The following is a 19,840-nucleotide window of genomic DNA, read 5'->3' as shown; positions in this document are numbered from 1 at the left end:
TGAAGTCACCTCCTAAGGCCAAAAAGGCAGTCCTACCGGTCACCCAGGTGAGGGCGGTCTGATCTCGGAAGGGTGGAAGATGGAACTAGCCTTTGATCTCTGAGGTAGCATGGCACCCTCTAGGCAGAGGCAGGCCAGAAACTGGGTAGCAGAGCCCAGGTCTTACACATCTAAAATTTTCTTGGTTTACTTGTGTTTTTCCACCCCTGGTGTTTAGTAAAATCTCTCTTGAAATCTCCTGTCTGTTATCCCAACCAGAACGAAAGCAGAAGGAAAGGAATTCACAGCAAAAGAATCACCACCTGTCCCATCAGTTGAGTTCTGTTACCTCTACATTAAAGTGGCCCTTCATTTTTTCTGAGCACTGAGGTAGCTCTGAAAGTTTAAGGAGGGTTCAGAGGGAAGGGAGCAGGGAGGAAGGCGAGGTGGGGAAGAGAAAGCATGCTCCACTCTGCTGCCAACCAGCCACTCTTCTTGAGCACAGCTGACTACATTTCAGAGAATCTTCACCACGGTGGGGAGGGGGTGTATGTTTCTCATGGAGAATACTGCAGGGGCTAAGCCTTGTGTCCCTCTTGTGGGAGGTGAAGGACACAGAAAGCAGTGGCTGGGGGACTAGAAGGCAGAGTCCCTCCCACCTGCCCCACCCCCGGCTTCAAGGCAATTTCTTTTTGACCCAAGGGGGCAGGAAGGAACCCAGCTGACACCTGGCACCCGGATGGTGCTTTCTAACAGTGAGTTTGTTTTTCACCCTCAGCCTGGCATTGCGGCCTTGTACTCTAGCTGAAGAACCGGGAGACCGGGCACAGAGGCTGGGGTATGAGCCTGCCCTGAGTAGGAAGGTGATGGCCTCGGGTGCCCTGCACTGACCACCCTCCTTTGCCCACTTCAGGCCTTGCACTGACCACCCTCCTTTGCCCACTTCAGGGTCATAGTGAAGAACGCACAACAGAATCCCATCCTAACTCTACAGCTGACAAGCCATGTGGCTCTGGGTGAAAAACTCCACCTAGTTCCTTTCCTGTAAAATATGGAACTAAGACCCAATAAAGCTATACTTCACAGGTTTGTTGTCAAGTTGGAATGGGTCTGAGTGCTGGGCCTGGCCCTTGGTGGGTGCTCAGGAAATACCGTGTCCTGCTCAGTTTAACTTTGTTGTTTTGCTGTCCATCTAGAGAAGCCAAAATTAACAAAAACAAACAAATAGCCCTTCTAGTCAGGCTCAGCTCTCGGCCTCCTCAAGGAGTCAGCCCTGAGCCTTCATCCAGAGGGTGCCTGTCTCTGTTTCCCTTTTTGAGCTTCCAGACTCAGCAAGCAAACACTCCCTCCTTTTATCCTGGAAATGTTTTCCCTCCCATGGAAAAAGTATGAAGGCTTCTGACGGGTCCAAGGACTTAGGTGGTGACCTGTCCTGTCCCTCTGCAGCCCAGGAAGCGGCCAGATTACAGATGTTGCTGCAGGCAGGAACCATGAGTGGAACACCCTGGCCTGGAGCTGCAGGACAGAGGCCTCTGTCTGAACCTGGGGTCTGAAGCACCGTGAGAGAGATGACTCGAGAAGGCCCCACATCCTGCCCACACAGAAAGAGCCATCATGCAAATTTGCGCACACACACACAGAGGGAGAGACAGAGAGAGAGAGAGAAAGAGAGAGAGAAGGCAGTGCTACTGAAGGCCTGTGGTGAGGCAAGCAGAGGCTCAGGAAGGGAGCAGAGGATGGCGGTCTGAGGTAGGCAGAGTATCCAGGGGAGACATCACAGGGATAGGGATAGAGTGCCAAAGGGGACTCCGGACAGCTGCTGCCTGGGGAGGACAAAGACCCCTAGGGAGCTGGGGCCAGACTGGGCCTCTCCTCCCTGGGTCCTCTCACCCCACATCCCTCACCCCTTCTGTGGGTCTCTCCCACTTCCCCAACAAAGAGCTCAGCAGCCCGTGTTCTGATCTCCATGCTAGGTGGTTCCTTGTCTGTAGGAGGAGGGGACCATGGGATGCTCTAGAGTCCTAGGCAGCTGGGAGACAGGCCTGCTTGGGGCCCACTTTTTAAAGCTGGGCCAAGGTCCAATGAACGGAGGAGTATTTATCATCAGCTGATGACAGGCCACCCTTCCCTGCATTCTAGCAGAAGAGTGACTTCAACTGTGGGATTTTAGGCCCTGGAATAAGAGGGGAATGGCGGTGTCAGGGGACTTTCCCTCCATGCAGCTACCTTCACTATAACAATAATGACTACAGTGGGCCTTAGTGTCCTACACAAGTGCACTTTGAGAGTTCAGTGGTTCCTGTTGCCCATCAGGACAACAGGCCTAGGCCAGAGCTAAACCTGTAAGGAGGATCCCCTTACCTCTCCTCGAGCTTCTCCAGGATGGTCCTGGAAGGCAAGATGAAGCTGGGAGTCCCCTGATGGCCAAGTTGACTCTGAGCTCCTGCAGCAATCACACCCAGAGCCGCCCCCACCCCAAATCCAGGCCTTCCAGACTCCCTCTCTCCAGAGTCTAGGGTCGAGGATCACTTGGGGCCTTTGGCCACAAAAGCCCCCACTGGTTACTAAGCCAGAGCAGTCACTGGGGATGCAGTGACACTCACAAGAGGATTAGCAAGGAGCTTCCTTCACCCTTCACTATTGCGGACCTCCAGGGGCTCTGCGGGGAGCCAGGGAAGGGAAACAACAGGGGTCCGTGGGGCCAGGGCAGGGAATCAGAGAAGGGTCAGATGAGGAGGGGCAGGCTGAGAGAGGAGGGGGACGGGACGCAGAACAGGAAGGGGGAGGGAGGGGCCTAGCCTAGCCCAGGATCATGGCAGGTACACACGGCACTGCCAGAGCCCTCGCCTCTCCCCTGCCCACCTGCCCTAGCCCCTGCCACAAGGACCTACATGTGACTCTCCACATTCCCTGCTCCCACAGGTTCCACCAGCCCCACCCTAGGCAGACCCACTTAGCTCACCTCCAAAGGACCCAAGAATGGATGGCTTGGCCTGGGCTCCCCAAGAGCACTTCCTGGCTCACGGTCGGCTTGCCCAGTGAATGTGGCTGTGACGGCTGGAGCTTCCGACTTCCGCTCCTCCTCACCACAACACACACCCCTCCTGCTCCCCGCCGCCTCCCCAGGGTTCCCTAGCTGCTCAACACCTCACACTTCCTGCCCACAAGATAAGAGCCTCTCCTCCTAGGCCCAGCGCCTCCAGCTCCCTTCCCCATGCCCCTGCTCCTTGGAGGCCCCCACCCTGCACACCAGCCTAGAAAGAACCTGCCGTGGTGGAACTGGCCTCTCCCTGCCATGCAGGGGCCTGGGATTGAAAGGGGAAGGGGCCGAGGCCTGGTTGGTAAGCAGGCCCCACCTCCTTCCTCCCTGCAGTTCTGCCCCAGGTTCTCAGTCTTGCTCTGGCTCTCAGTCCCCTGCAGGGCACCCAGTGAGAGACAGGAGGGCCCTAAGTTGGGCAATTTCTGCTTTTTAAACAAATGACATTTCAATTTTTGTGTGACTATGTCTCATGTCACTGGTAATAATGCAAGTGATACAGTTGCCTTTTAGTTACAAAGTGTCTTCCAATAGCACCTCAATCCCTCCTCACACCTACTTGATGAAGCATTAATAACCCCATCATACAGATCTGGATCTGGAGGCAAGCTCAGAGATGCTAAGCCACTGCCCAGGGTTGCACAGCTGGAAAATCACAAAGCTGGGGTTAGAATACAGAGCCTGTGACTATATGAACCAATGGACCTCCATTCCCCATGGCTGAATTCCCAACACATGTCCTCAGGACACAGGACACAGTGTCCACAAGTGTAAGTGAGGCTGGTGGGGAGCGCACTCACCATGCCATTCTCCTCCCTCCACACAATCTACTTCCTCAGCATCAATGACCATCAACTCCTCTGCTGAGGCTCCACCACTCCCACCCTCGCTGAACTCTCGTCTTCATGATTCCAGCTGACCCAGAGACTCCCTCACTTGCATTTCCACACAGCAGTGTGGACCAGCCACCCCGACCCAGAGTTGAGAGGGTCGGGCTCTAACTCACCTACAGCTGCACCCCTCCCCGCAGGATGCAGAGTTCACAGGAACATACCAACATGGATCCCGTGCACCCTGCTTCTCCACCACACTCTGAGTGCCCCAGATCCTGAGATTCTCCACTTCTGGGGCCCAAATGGCCTCCTCCCCATGTGGGCACACTGCACCGCTGCCCTATGCAGCCCGAGACTGGGTGGAGCACTGGCAAGAGTCCTGATAGCAGAGACAGGAGCAGGTAGAGAGAGCTCAAACCTTTGGGCAGGTCACCCACCCACATGCACGTGTGATACAGAGCAGGGTGGGGAAGAGAAGGAGAGGTGGAGCTGCGGCATGGGCCAAAGGCTAGGGTGGGCTGTGCTGTGGCAGCAACATTCAGAGGCGGCTAAGAATCCTCCTTCAAACCTGGACCTCCAGGCCACGATGAAAGTGGGAGGTAGGAGAATTAGGAGAATAGACACTTTTTTTTTTGAGACCGAGTTTCGCTCTTGTTGCCCAGGCTGGAGTACAGTGATGAAATCTAGGCTCACCACAACCTCCATCTCCCAGGTTCAAGTGATTTTCTTGCCTCAGACTCCCAAGTAGCTGGGATTACAGGCATGTGCCACCATGCCCGACTAATTTTGTATTTTTAGTAGAGACAGGGGTTTCTCCATGTTGGCGAGGCTGGTCTCGAACTCCCAACCTCAGGTGATCCACCCGCCTCGGCCTCCCATAGTGCTAGATTACAGGCATGAGCCACCGTGCTCGGCAGGACACCTTTTTATATGACAGTTTGTGAGCTTTAGTCTTAACTTTCATGTATTTGGACATATCAGATGGGGTCCTCCACTCTCCACTTCCTGGGGCTGGCAAATGTTGGTGACATGCTTATCTCACCAGCACTTCAAACTCAATGTTTATAAAGCAAACCTGGTTCCTTCTCTTCTCCAAACTCTTCTTCCTCATATATTTCAGCTTTTACAACTCTCTCTCTCCATCAAGCTGGGTAAGTCAGAAACCTGAAGTCACCAAGACCTCAATGCGAACCCTCCACTCCGGGCCCCAGCCTCTAGGGGTGCCTCCAGAACATGGCCAAGGCTCAAAGTCAGCACCTGCTCTGTGCAGGCTCTATGCTGCAAGCTGCTGACCTATCAGGAATAAAACACATAACCGCTGTGGAAGCTGAAGCAACTCCATCTTGGAAGCTAACCTGCCACATTGACTTAACTGAGTGACCCCAGTTCCAAGGCAGGGCCTCTACAATTTCCAGTTTATCTATTGTTTCCTGTGTAAGAGCAGATACTTACTGTTAAGTCCGTAAGTGCTACTCGTAGGTCAAACAACCTTGATGATATCACACTTCAATTGTCTTACAAATCCCATCTGAACCGCCCCTACCCTATGGTATATGAGCCCTGGGTTTGGGTGCTAATGCAGGGATCCACCATCTCATCTCATTGCCACCTGAGACACCTACATGGCTTCTGTTGGAAAGTCCCCTAGCTTTCTCAGCCTCTTTCTTCAACTTCTCAGCTTCCTCGGACTTTGGGGTAGGTTTGCATAGGCCTGTCTACTGCAGAACAACTCCTGTTCTCAGGGAGCTTCCAGTCTACTGACAGAGAAAGAAAATAAACAATCGGACTCATGAATCAAACTTTATCATAAATTGTGAGGAATGCCTGGGAAGAAGCAAACAGAAATAAGAGAGCAGCGAGGGTTAGCACACTGCCATGGGAATTCGGGAAGACCTCTGAAGCTGCACCATGTCCTGGTGAGGAGGGTCCAGTATAGAAGAGCATTTTTGGCTTCTAATTCCTTCCCTGAGGTGGGAAATGTCTCCACATTTCCAGGGAATAGAAAGCAAGCCAGTGTGGTGTAGCACAGTCCCAGGGGCCCAGGGGGTATGGGAAAAGATGGGGCCAGGAGGGGCAGGGCCAGATCCCACAGGCAACCCAGTGGCAAGACAGGGTGCATTTTTTTTTTTTTTTGAGACAGTCTCACTCTGTCACCCAGGCTGGGATGCAGTGGCATGATCTCAGCTCACTGCAACCTCTGCCTCCCGGGTTCAAGCAATTCTCTTGCCTCTGCCTCCCAAGGAGCTGGGATTACAGGCATCTGCCACCACATCTGGCTAATTTTTGTATTTTTAGTAGAGACAGGGTTTCATCACATTGGCCAAGCTGGTCTCAAACTCCTGACCTCAAGTGATCCACTCGCCTTGGCCTCCCAAAGTGCTGGGATTACAAGCATGAGCCACCATGTCCGGCCCAGGGTGCATTTTTGTTTGTTTGTTTGTTTGTTTGTTTGTTTTTTGAGATGGAGTCTCACTCTGTCATCCAGGCTGGAATGCAGTGGTGCAATCTCAGCTCACTGCAACCTCCACCTCCCGAGTTCAAGCGATTCTCCTGCCTCAGCCTTTGGAGTAGCTGGGACTACAGGCGCCCGCCACCATGTCCAGCTAATTTTTTGTATTTTTAGTAGAGACGGGGTTTCACCATGTTAGCCAGGATAGTCTTGATCTCCTGACCTCATGATCCGCCCGCCTTGGTCTCCCAAAGTGCTGGGATTACAGGCGTGAGCCACCACGCCTGGCCTTGTTTGTTTGTGTGTTTTTAAGATGGAGTCTTGCTTTGTCTCCCAGGCTGAAGTGCAATGGCGAGATCTCGGTTCACTGCAACCTTCACCTCCTGAGTTCAAGCGATTCTACTGCCTCAGCCTCTCGAGTAGCTGGGATTACTAACGTATGCCACCACACCCAGCTCGTTTTTGTATTTTTAGTAGAGATGGGGTTTCACCATGTTGGCCAGGCTGGGTCTTGAACTCCTGCCCTCAGGTGATCCACCCACCTTGGCCTCCCAAAGTGCTGAGATTACAGGCGTGAGCCACCACACCCGACCCCCAGGGTGCATTTTTAAAGCAGAGAAATGACAGGTCAAAGAGTATTTGTGTATTTACTTTTAAGATCATCCATCTGCTATATGGAGAATAGATGGATCTGTCTGCTGTATGGAGAAGAGATGGTAGAGGCTACGTAAGTTCAAGGAGACCAGTCAGGAGGCTCTGTGAGAGTCCAGGCAATGGGGACAGTGGCTTGGCTGGGGCAGTCACGGCAGAGAAGAGAGGCCTAGGGCTGGGAATGCATATGGGGGATGATTATAGAACCTGCTCTTTCATTACATTCGAGGGGTCAAGATGGGAGGGGAAGTCATAGGCAACTTCCAGATTTCTGACTTAAGCAACCAGATGGGTGGTAATAATGGCATTTGCTGAAATAAGAAAGAACTGGGAGATGAGGCTCAGGGGAGAAAATCCAGAGTTTAACTTTTATTTATTTATTATTCATTTATTTATTTATTTATTTTGAGATGGAGTTTCACTCTTGTTGCCCAGGTTGAAGTGCAATGGTGCTATCTCAGCTCACTGCAACCTCCGCCTCCTGAGTTCAAGTGATTCTCCTGCCTCAACCTCCCGAGTAGCTGGGTTTACAGGCATGCGCCACCACGCATTTTGTATTTTTAGTAGAGACGGGGTTTCTCCATGTTGATCAGGCTGGTCTTGAACTCTCGACCTCAGGTGACCTGCCCACCTTGGGCTCCCAAAGTGCTGGGATTACAGGCATGAGCCACCACGCCCGGCCCAGAGTTTAATTTTTAAAGATTGGATTTGAACTACCTGTGAGATATTTCAAGTAGGCAACTGAAAAACGCACCTGGAGCCCATCTGAGCTTGGAGAGAGAAGGTGGTGCCTACCTGGGATGGGAGGGGACAGGTCTGCAAAGAAGACTGAAAAGGGACTGTCACAAAGGTGAGAGAAGCAAGGGGAGAGCCATGTTGTCACAGAAGACAAGAGGCGGTTACTTCAGATGGAGGAAGAGGTTGGCTTGGTTGATTGCTGCTGAAAAGTGGAGGAAGATTAGAAGTGAAAGTGATCTATATTGAATGTGGCCAGAGGTTATGGACAAGTGGGGTTGGCAGCAGATGCGGAGGCAGAAGCCAGGAGACCAAGAGGTGAAGTGTCACCTCCTCAAGTCCGGGCTCTGCCCCCTCCAGTCCAGACTTCCTGGTAATCCATGGTTTCCTGAGGCTGAAAGGGAGCCACCAGTGATCTTCCCCCTTCCCCAAGTCCAGGCCCTGCCCCTTGGCTTAGTTATGGGTTCCCATCCTCCCCTTGACCGTGAACTTCTCCAGGGCAAGGACTGGCCCATGTGCATTACAGCAGAGTGCCTGGCTCACAATTGCTCCACAGCCATTTGATGAATGAATAAAGGTTGCTCAGCCTCTCTTCAAGACTGTACTAAGGGGAATTGGACCTGCCTCTCCCCGTTCCTTCCACGCAGTGGGTCTTGCATATATACGGTGTGTGTGTGTCTGTGTGTGTGTGTGTGTGTGTGTGTTTGTTGGGAGTTCCCTCCCCAGCCTTTCCTCCTCCCCAAGGCACAGAGGACACACAACACAGCAGACACACAGCACAGCCAGGAAGCTCTCCTGCCTCCCTCAAGGTAAGCTGCTTCCTGTTTGCCTGCAGAAGAAGCTGCTCAGCACAGGTGGCTTCTCCACACTGAGCACAGACCAGGGAGTAGAGCCCACCTTCCAGGAGAGGGGCCCTGGGGATTTCAGCACACAGCCCCTCCTGGGAGGCGAGGGGAGAGAGGAGAGAGGCCACCAATGAAAGAAACGGCACCTGACATAAACCCCATGACACGTTCCTGAGGACCCCAATGTGTTGACACTTACCAGGTCCTCTCCACGCATCATCTCTAGTTCCTGGGGGTCTGGGGTCAGGGTGAGGGACTTTATTATCTCCAGGCTACAGACCAGATGAGGAGACAGAGGGTCCGCAGTCACTTGGGCTTGCACAGGCAGGAAATGGTAAGGCTGGGATTGGACTTAGGCCTGTGGAACCTTCCCAATGCACTTTCTGCTGTACCCCGTTACCACTGCATGCTGCAGAAATGAAAACCCAGGTGGGGAGCAGGGCTTCTTCCCAAATGAACAGAGCTAGACGGGGTAAGCCTGACTCAGATCTCCCAGCTGGAAGTTCAGGAAAACCCTTGTGCTAACGGAGCTGAAATATTGTCCTGGGGCAGGGTGAGAGAGGAGGACTGAAGCATCCAAATGGGCTCCAAATTAGTCTCCATAAAAGTCCTATACTTTAGAGAAGGCTGAGAGTGAGGCGGCCATATGCTCTTTTCTCCAGAAAAGGCCCGGTTCCCTCCCAGCTGTCTGACCTCCACAAACCTCGGCCCTGGAGAAGGGCAGACAGAACACCTGCCTCTCCATCCATTCCTCTGCCTGGTTGGATGTTTACAGTCCCACTGGCCAGCTCAGCTGTGGGCTCCCAGGATCAGAGCAGGTAGGTAGGGCTGGGCCAGGGCTTCCAATGACTGGGCACGTGGCAGGGGCCAAAGGTGCCTCTCCTTGCTGCCTGTGACCTTAGAGTGGGAAGGAGAAGTCTCCTAGAGGCAGGGAAAAGAGGAAAGGAAGAACAGCCCAGCCCAGTGCTGACATCACCAACCTCTGAGCGCATGTGTGCGCTGGTGCTGCCCCGGGTGTTCTGGAGAAGGGCAGGAAGTGATTATAAAAGTGAATGACAAGCCTCCATCTCCGCACTTGTTTGCCCAATCCCGTACTGATGCAGTGACCTTGGGAGGCTGTCCTTACCCACCCGTGGCCAGTCAAATGAAGCACACCCAGTGTCTGTGGACAGATGGCCAGGGACGGGGCCACCCAGGTCACAGCTCCCTGGCTCTCCTCTGCCCCAGCACAAAAGCTCGGCTCAGACTCTCTCTCTCAAGGTCCTTCTCCTGGGCTCTCTCCCAGCTCTTTTTTAGATAAGCCCACTTGTTGTAGGTCTGTCCTTTTCACATGAGCAGTGAGTTGGGCACTGTAGTTATTCATCCTCTCTCCCCCAGCCCCCTTGGCACCAGAAGGCACCCACAAAACATCTGCTGAAACACATGTGCATGCAGTTACTTATAATGGCAAAAATGCTCACAACCTCAATATCCACAATAGAGAATGAGATAAATGAATAGATTACTGGGTAACCATATAGCCATATGGTGAACCTAGGCAACCTTTAGCCATTTTGTTTTTAAAGAGTATCTAATGAAATGGAAAGATGCTCATAGAATTTTGTTAAATAAGAAAACTATTTATAATTTCACTACGGTCCCAAGTTGTTTTTTGTTTTGTTTTGTTTGTTTGGATTTTTTGAGATGGAGTGTTGCTCTGTCGCCCAGCCTGGAGTGCAGTGGCACGATCTCGGCTCACTGCAACTTCTGCCTCCCAGGTTCAAGCAATTCTCCTGCCTCAGCCTCCCAAGTAGCTGGGACTACAGGTGCAAGCCACCAGGCTCGGCTAATTTTTTCATTTTTAGTAGAGACGGGGTTTCACCATATTGGTCAGGCTGGTCTCGAACTCCTGACCTCAGGCGATCCACCTGCCTCGGCCTCCCAAAGTGCCAGGATTACAGGCGTGAGCCACTGCGCCCGGCCTATGGTCCCAATTTTTAAAAAACTTGTTTGTGTTTGTGTATTCAGGCAATAAAACATCAAAGCATTGATTGACAGTAGCTATCTGTGCCTGGCAACAGTATACATGATTTCAATTTCTTCATGCTTGTTTCATATGTATTCAGTTTTTAAAAATAAATATACTTTATGTTTGTCATCCATAAAAATAATAAAGTTACTGTTTCTGCCCCCTCCCTTTCCACTACTGAGTTAGATACATGGCCTTGAACTTTAACTATCTAACAAGCCAGCTACTACTTTTGTTGGCTCCCATGTACATGTGAATAAAACATTTTTCTTCTGTTAATCTGGCTTTTGTTAGTTTAATTTGCAGGTCCCAGTCCCTAAATCTAAGAAGGAAGAGGAAAAGGGTTATTTCCTCCCCTACCTAGGGTTAGGATAAAGCACCTACCCCTAGATTACATTCTCCATGAACCCACAAATCTGAGGCTATGTTTGCCTACATGGATATGTGGTACACATACTAAACATTAATAGTTAAGCATTTATTTGAATATGCACTAGAATAAGATACAGTGTAGCAAACCTGTGATTTAGGGACACAGTAAAGTAGAAAATATCTACTTTATGTTGTTAAGTATATGTATTCACAGAAAAATATTAAATGTTATTTAATAATATAATAAATATAAATAAATATCAAAACTCTCATCTCAAAAATTATAGTAGGGATATGTAAATGAGCAGACACTTTGTGCAGCTGGATCTGACCTTTGCAGCATTTTCTCCTTTGGAGAAAGAGCTGAAAGTCTTCCTTATAATGCTCATTAGCCCTGATTGGCCACCAATCACTGAATACGAATTCAAGCGGGTATGATTTGCAGAAAAGCAAAGCTCTGGCATTAAACAGAGAATAGGTATGCTCTCACAAAGTGAAGGAGGAAGACAAACTCAGAGCAGGACATTTCCTGGGCCTTGTAAAGGGTCACGTATTCCCCTGGGGAGGCTCATGCTTAACCCTGCCCATAGCAACAAAGCCGTGAGCTTCGCAGTGCCCTCTGCAGCAGCAGGAGCTGACCCACGCTCTATCCATTGTCATCTTCAGAAGACAAAAGGGACGGCTGGTTTGGCAGCTCCTAGCAGGAAGAGCGCTGGGGGCTCAGAGCTCATACCCCAGGAGGAGAGCCCGCACACCTAAGCTTCCTGGGGCCATTTCGCTCCTCTCTGATTCAATACATCTATGCATCCTCCAAGGCCGCACTGAGAGCTCCGGAAAGGCAGAGTCCACTCGTTGGGCCTTATTGTATATACCCACCTCCCATCCCTCCCCTGCCCAGGCTCCACAGCAGCACAGAGTCCATGCCAAGAGGATAATTTCCAGAGGTTGTCAAGCCAGGAAAGGGCAGAGTTCGAAAGGGCAGATTTCAAAAGGGCACCACATATTATTGTCAGCTCCTCCCTGTAAACCTGCCCCATGCTCTGTTCCTGATGGGCATCTCTCGCCCTCACATTCTTCTGTGAGGACCTCACCCAGTCCCACATGTTAACCTTCCACCTACTCACTAAAGGCTCACAATTCCCTCTCTAGCCCAGTGTCTTAATTACCAGCAGGAGTCTTCTAGCTGGATGTAGAGCAGAGCATCAGACTTCACAGCCTGCTCACATGCCCATAAGCATCCTTCCCATCCCATGCCCATGCCTGCCCCTCCCAGGACCTGTCTAGACTGGCATCACATCCACCAGCTTCCCAAGTTAGAAACCTTGGCACCAGCCCAGGCCCCTCTCCCCTCATGGCTTTGGTACCCAGTCCTGCTGGATCCTCCTCCCCTGCAGGTCCCTGGGCTCCACCAGCTCACAGAGCGCCTCCTCGCTTTTCTGGAGGACTGCCGCAATTGGCTGCCTAATTCTCCACTGGGAGATCACTCCTGCCCTAGAAAATCTTTACCTGACACCCTCCTCCCCGATTCCCCAACAGTGCCCCTAACGGCCTCTCTTCCATTGCTTTAGGGAATGTCCAACCCTGTTATCTGAGACCTCTCCAGCCTCTCCTATAACCACACACCACCACACCCTGACCTATGGCCCCAGCAGGCAACGGGTCCTTCCCCAAATGTTCTTGGCATGTTCACACGTCCTCTTGGACAGCTCCATTTCCTTCCCCAGTCCTCTTCATCCTTCGGGCTCACCCCCTAATGCCAATTCTCCATACAACCTTTCTAGACCAATCCAATAGGAATTGACTATTACAATAATTTCATAACTCCAGCTACAGAGTACAATGCAGCAATTAGAAGCAACAAACCAAGAATACACACTGCAGTCAAATAGATCTTTTAAAAAATAGTGCTGGTGGCTGGGTGCGGTGGCTTATGCCTATAATCCCAGCACTTTGGGAGGCCAAGAAGGGTGGATCACGAGGTCAGGCGTTCAAGACCAGCTTGGCCAAGATGGTGAAACCGCATCTCTACTAAAAATACAAAAATCATCCAGGCACAGTGGCAGGCACCTGAATCACAGCTACTCGAGTAGCTGAGGCAGAAGAATCGCTTGAACCTGGGGGGCGGAGGTTGCAGTGAGTCCAGATCACACCACTGCACTCCAGCCTGGGAGACAGAGTGAGACTCCCTCTCAAAAAAACAAAACAAACAAACAAACAAACAAAAACATAGTGCTGATTAGCCAGGGATGGTGGCTCACACCTGTAATCCCAGCACTTTGGGGGGCCGAGGCGGGCGGATCACTTAAGGTCAGGAGTTTGAGACCACCCTAGCCAACATGGTGAAACCCCATCTCTACTAAAAGTACAAAAATTAGCTGAGCGTGTGCACTTGAACCCAGGAGGCGGGGGATGCGGTGAGCCAAGATCGTTGACAGAGCGAGACTCTGTCTCAAAAAAAAAAAAAAAGTAGTGCTAGTTTTAAAAAGCAAGAAAAATTTAATGATTTACAGCACGAAGCAATTGTGACCCCATAAAGACAGGGTCTCATTCTATTGCTGAAGCTCTAGTACAGTGATGCTATAATAACTCTCTGCAGCCTCAAACTCCTGGGCTCAAGTGATCCTCCAGCCTCAGCCTCCCAAGTAGCTAGGAAAATAGGAGTGCACCACCACACCTGGCTAATTTTTTTTATTATTACCTTTTTTTTTTTGGAGAGAAGAGTCTTGCTCTGTTGCCCAGGCTGGTCTTGAAACCCTGGCCTCAGGCAATCCTCCCTCCTTAGCATCCCAAAAGGCTGGGATTGCAGGCATAAACCACTGTGCCCAGCTCCATAGTGCAATTTATGTAGAGTTAAAAATACATGCATATATAAATCAACATCATATATCTTTCTAAAATACATCCAAATCTAAGGATAAACCTATCATAAATATGTCAGAGTAGCTGTTGCTCATGAGGGCAGGGTTAGAGGGTAAGTGTGAGGGGAAATCACTGGAACTAGGAATGAGGGATGAAGAGGAAATGATAGTTCAATAACAACAACAAAAATCCAGTTGAAAACATAGGCCAAGTATATGAACAGTCCACAGAAATACAAATAGCTTGTAAGTCCTGTAACACAACTCACTAGAAAGAAATACCTATTTAAACTATAGCACGATGGCATTTTTTTCATCTGTCAAATTGGGAAGAACAAAAAGTTGATGATACATCAAGTTGGTGGAGCCGAGGGGAAAGCAGCACTCTCCCAAGTACAAAGACATGCATGCCTTCGGAAAGCAGACTGGCAGTAACTTTTAAACCACATTTATGAATTCCTCCTGCTGAAACAGTCACAGAACTGAGATTATATAGGTACAGGTATGCTTAATGTGTTATTGTCCATCACAGCAAACAAACAGAAATGGGGGAAATAGCTTATAAACCCACAGTGCACCAGCTAGATAAATACGGTAGCCCATTCAATGGGATACAGCATCATATACGTACTTAAAAACGATGAAGACGGGGTGTGGTGGCTCATGACTATAATCCCAGCACTCTGGGAGACTGGCCAAGGTGGGAGGATTGCTTGAGGCTAGCAGTTCGAGACCAGCCTGGGCAACATAGTGACACTCCCATCTCTACAAAAATTACAAAATTTAGCCTGGCGTGGTGGCGCCTGCCTGTGGTCCCAGCTACTGGGCAGAGGGTGGGCAGGGCAGGGCACTGAGGCTGGAGGATCGCTTGAGCCCAGGAGGTCGGGCTGCAGTGAGCCATGACTGCACCACTGTACTCCGGCCTGGGTGACAGAGTAAGACCTTGTTTCCAAAAAAAAAAAAAAAAAAGCCGGTCGTGGTGGCTCATGCCTGTAATCCCAGCACTTTGGGAGGCCAAGGTGGGTGGATCACGAGGATGGAGACCATCATGGCCAACATGGTGAAACCCCATCTCTACCAAAAATACAAAAATTAGCTGGTTGTTGTGGTGCATGCCTGTAGTCCCAGCTACTCAGGAGACTGAGGCAGGAGAATCACTTGACCCGGGAGGCGGAGGTAACAGTGAGCCGAGATCACGCCACTGCACTCCAGCATGGCGACAGAGCAAGACTCCATCTCAAAAAAAAAAAAGAAAGAAAGATGAAACCTGTCTATATGTCTTGAAGCAGAATGATTAAGTATATTAAGTTTAAAAAGTGCATACCTAAGTATTGTTTCCTACTATTTATGTTTTAAAAAAAGAAGAAGACAAGGAAGGTATACACACATATATGCTTGTTTACAAATAGAATATGTCGCTCTGAAAGTATTCTCAAGAAATTGCCTCCGAGGAGAATTAGAGATGACAGGACAGGAGAGGGAAGGAGATTTTTCACTGTGTACCTTAAGGGCTGTTTGCATTAATATTTTTAAAAATTTTTTGAATACATGTAAATATTGCCTTTAAAAATATTTTTAAAGAGTGTTAATCTGCGTAAGTTCTATCTTTTTTTTTTTTTTTCTTTTTGAGATGGAGTTTTGCTCTTGTTGCTCAGGCTGGAGTGCAATGGCGCAATCTCAGCTCACCGCAACCTCCGCCTCCCGGGTTCAAGCGATTCTTCTGCCTCAGCCTCCCGAGTAGCTGGGATTACAGACATGCACCACCACGCCCAGCTAATTTTGTATTTTTGGTAGAGACAGGCTGGTCAGGCTGGTCTTGAACTCTTAACCTCAGGTGATCTGCCTGCCTTGGCCTCCCAAAGTGCTGGGATTACAGGCATGAGCCACTGTGCCCGGCCAGTACTATGTTAAAAACATCTTTTTTAAAGAAGGAGAGAAGTAGAATGTGCTCAAACCCAGCAGCTGTCTTCTCTCTAACCATCTGTTGTCATGCACTGTGGACAAAACCTGCCCTCCTGGTCTCATGTAATCCTCCTGCTTTAGCCTCCTGGGCACAAGGCTGAGCCCTGGCTAACTGGATCTGACCCACTGACCTACCGCACCCTATGTAGTCCTCACCCTGCACCCACATCCTCACCATGGTCTGAGACCAGTATTTGTGGAATATGCCACATGGCCACAACTATTTTATTTTATTTTTATTTTATTTATTTATTTCTTTTTGAGACAGAGTCTTGCTCTGTCGCCCAGGCTGGGATGCAGTGGCACAATCTTGGCTCACTGCAATCTGTGCCTTCGGGGTTCAAGTGATTCTCACGCCTCAGCCTCCCAAGTAGCTGGGAATACAGGCGCGAGCCACCACGCCTGGCTAAGTTTTGTATTTTTCTTTGTTTCTTTCTTTCTTTTTTTTTTTTTAAGTAGAGATGGGGTTTCACCATGTTGGCCAGGCTGGTCTCGAACTCCTGACCTTGAGTGATCTGCCAGCATCGGCCTCCCAAAGTGCTGGGATTACAGGTGTGAGCTACCGCGCCCGGCCAGCCACGACTATTTTATAAAGGGACCAATTTCATTTGCCAACTACGAGCTTCTCCAAAAGTTAGGGCAGTCAGAAGTCCATTTTGGTGGACAGAATATCTTCAAAATTTGGGCCCAAGGTTGGCTCTCTGACATTGTTACAGCATAGTATGAGAGCACTTGACTCAAAAATGGCACCACCTGATGGCAAATTCTGATTCTTCACTTACTACCCATGTAAACTTGGCCAACTTTTTTACTCGCTCTGGGCCTCAGTTTTCTCATCTGTGAAGTGGGATCATAATAATATAAACTGCATACACTTGCTGTGAGAATTATTTGTGTTACTGCACACAAGTTACCCAAAGTAGGGCCTGGCATATAGTATGTGTTCAATAAATGCTAATGATTTATATGCTCTTGGGCTGGTTTTTTTTTTAAGAAAATCCTGCTAATGAGATCATCTAATAGTTTTAAGGATGAAAATAAAAATAGATTATTGGAATTTTCCCGGAAGGCAGGTTTTTTCTCATCTTTCATTCCCTGGGCATTTATTAGGTTGGTGCAAAAGCAATTGTGGTTTTTGCCATTAAAAGTAATGGCAAACGTCACAATTGCTTTTGCACCAACCTAATACTAAATTTGAAAAACTCAGGGTCTGCTGCCCACTATAATTCTCATTGTGTGGCCCCATAATATTATTATTATTTTATTTTATTTTATTTTATTTTATTTTCGAGGCAAGGTCTCACTCTGTCGCCCAGGCTGGAGTGCAGTGGCACAATCTCTGCTCCTGCAACTTCTGCCTCCTGGGTTCAAGCGATTCTCATGCCTTAGCCTCCCGAGCAGCTGGGATTACAGGAAAGCACCACCACTCCTGGCTAATTTTTGTATTTTTAGCTGAGATGGGATTTCACCATGTTAGTTAGGCTGCCCATAATGTTTTGAAGGATGCAGAGTGTGAGTAACAAAAGCAAATGATACCTCTCCTACCAAAAGACATGCTCTCCATCTCTGTTGATCACTTCTTGCCCTACTTGGCATAAACCACCAGGCCTGTTCATAAGTCGGAGATTGTAAATCTTCCTGCCACAGCAGTGAGGGGCACCATCTGCTTTCCTGGGTGCCTTTGGTCAGGGCTGAGCCCTACCCCAGCCTCCTTTAAGACTAGTCTCTGAGATGCCTGCTCCCCACCCCAGAGCCACACTGACATCCTCCCTGTTCGTCCAGCATGCCCAGCATTTTCATGCCTCGCTCTGGCTTCAGGGCCTTTGCACTTGCTGTTCCCTCTGCCTGGAATGTTCTTCCCCCAGGCAGTCACATGGCTATGTCCCACATTCATTCAGGTCTCTGCTCAAATTTCATCTAAGCACAGCCTGTCCTGACTACTCTGTTGAACACAGCAGCCCCTATCAACTTTAACCCCTTAAGCTGCTTTGCTTTTCTTCAGATCCTTCATCTGACACGACATTAAAATTGCTATGTTGTTTATTGTCTGTTTCTCTCACAAGAAATAAGCTCTGTGAGATGCAGGATTGTCTTGTTCACTGATGTATCCTTAAAACCTGGAATAGTGCCTGGAACATACAGGCCTTCAATAAATATTTGTTGAATAAATTTACAAATGAGTGAGTGAGTCAATAGACCATGTTTTCTGGGAATCTTAATCTCTGTCTTAGATTTAAGCTTCCCAATAAGAAACATACTCTTAGAGAGGGGCTACTCACCACTAGTTCATTTCTCACTGATCCTTTATAGGCAGGTTATAACTCCCTGCTGATAGGAACAGAGGGCACCTCATTCTGTGTCCCTAGATTTTGAGGACCTGAACATGAGATCATTTTCCCACCTAATTTAGAAAGTCTGTTTGCTACACTTTCTAGTTAAGGCCCAATTTCTCTTATACGTTTCACTGTCATGCCCCATATCCTTCTTTTTGGGAATTTTTCAGTTTTGTTTTTTCAGCATTTATTGCTCTCTGAAATAATGTCATTCAGCCAATTACTTGCTTATTTTCTCTTTCCAACCCATATGCAAATAAGAGCAGTAGTATTCGCAGTGCCTCCATGCCTGATTAGTAGTTGACACTCAGTAAATATCTGCTAGATGAATGAATGAATGACTCTTCTTTATATGCTTCACATACAGGAAATATCACGTCTGGAAGAAAAGAATGAATCATTTGGCGCTACACACTGTCTAAACCTGACCTTGGTGTGTTCTTTATGTAGAGAGTCTCATGGACATCCAATTAGTTGCTAATTAACATTCAATCAGCTCTGGGCCTCGGGAGGGGCCAAGCCTGAGGTTCAAGGGCAGGTGGGGCTTACTTGCCCAGTCTTCACTTTGATACTGGCCCCCTGACCTAGACATGCAGACCATGGACACAGAGGTCTGGCGAGTGCATTGGCCAGAGCAGCAAGTCCATCCTGCAGCGTGGAAAAATCCAGCAAAGAACTCACTCACATTCTTAGCTCCATCATCCTACGGAAAAGATGAGCTAGACAATTCTAGAGCCAAAAAGAAATCCTAGAGGGATATGAGTTTGTCAGCTGAGCAGACACTTTTTACCTTCCCAGAAATCTCTCATACTTTCTTGCTAGACACACCTAGGAGAAGGGCCAGCACCCAAGGAGATAGAGAAGAGCTGCCTGGTCCTCTAGCCCAGTGCAGTCCTCGGGGGGCAGCTCCCACCAATCAGGGGCCAGCCTGGCCTGGTCATGAGCACCAGAAACCACTGAGGCACAGGGCCATGACAGATTAAGAGCAAAGCCCTCAGTGTCGCCTGATTCTGACACTTGGATGACTTTAAGGGCTCCTCCTGCTCGCCAGCCAGCGGGGCTTGGAGCCAGGATCCAACAGCGCAGCTGGAGTAGCCCGCAGCGAGAGAGCCCAGGCTGATTCTTTCAGTGGAGAGAGCGTCCCCTTGCTGTCCCAGTCTCCGCCACTTGATTAAGCTGGATTCTCAGGGTCCCCTGCTCGCTCTCAACCCTCTTTCCAGCTCCAGGGACCCTTACCCTCAGCGACAGCCGCTCCGCAGGTGCTCACCGGCTTGGCGAGACCGGTGCATGGCACACAGTCACTGTCGAGGGCGGCGACGGCCGGGGGTGCCCCCGCCCGGCCCAGGCCTCCCCATGATCCCTTACCCATTTCCCGCCGGGCTCCTGCTCCGGACTCCCGCCGGCCCGCGCGCCCCATGGCCCCGCGCCCAGGCGCCGGCTGGGGGCAGCGAGAGCTGCGGGGCCTCGGCTGCGCGGGGGGCTGGGCCAGTCCAGCTCTGGGCGCTCACAGGAGGGACTCGGTTTCCGGGACTGCAGGCTGGCGGGCGGGTGGCGGCGCAGGGCGGGGAGGGGCGGGCTGAGACCGGGCCGGGGTTGGGGGTGGTGGGGCGAAGCTGTCGGACTGGTCTGACCACGGTGACGCCGGGCTGGGCCGCCGGGCAGGCCGGGTACCTTCTGCACACCCCGCACGGCACTGTCTGACCTCACGGCACTGTCTGACCTGTGCGCTAGCGAGCTGCAGGCACTCCAAAGCCCTCTGGTTATTTTTCCAGTACCTA

General features: G+C 50.0%; 1 protein-coding gene across 9 annotated transcripts in view; it reads right to left on the bottom strand.

The window, feature by feature from the left end:
* The window catches only part of PSD4 (pleckstrin and Sec7 domain containing 4), a 45,613-nt gene extending 26,003 nt beyond the window's left edge, over nucleotides 1-19,610 (bottom strand). For 2 of the 9 annotated variants that reach the window (XM_054475713.2, XM_063648567.1), the window contains exon 1: nucleotides 19,428-19,578. The gene's annotated coding sequence lies outside the window, so the exon portion shown is untranslated. Of the gene's footprint in view, nucleotides 1-2,340; nucleotides 2,397-2,941; nucleotides 3,081-19,427 lie in introns of those variants that run through there. The other 7 variants (XM_054475711.2, XM_054475715.2, XM_054475712.2 and 4 more) reach the window with 6 other exon arrangements.
* Between the last annotated feature and the right edge of the window lie 230 nt (nucleotides 19,611-19,840).

Source organism: Pongo pygmaeus, chromosome 12, assembly GCF_028885625.2.
Source record: "Pongo pygmaeus isolate AG05252 chromosome 12, NHGRI_mPonPyg2-v2.0_pri, whole genome shotgun sequence".
NCBI classification, from domain to species: domain Eukaryota; kingdom Metazoa; phylum Chordata; class Mammalia; order Primates; family Hominidae; genus Pongo; species Pongo pygmaeus.
Note: the sequence above shows the minus strand (reverse complement) of the source record. Positions and strands in the feature narration are given on the sequence as shown.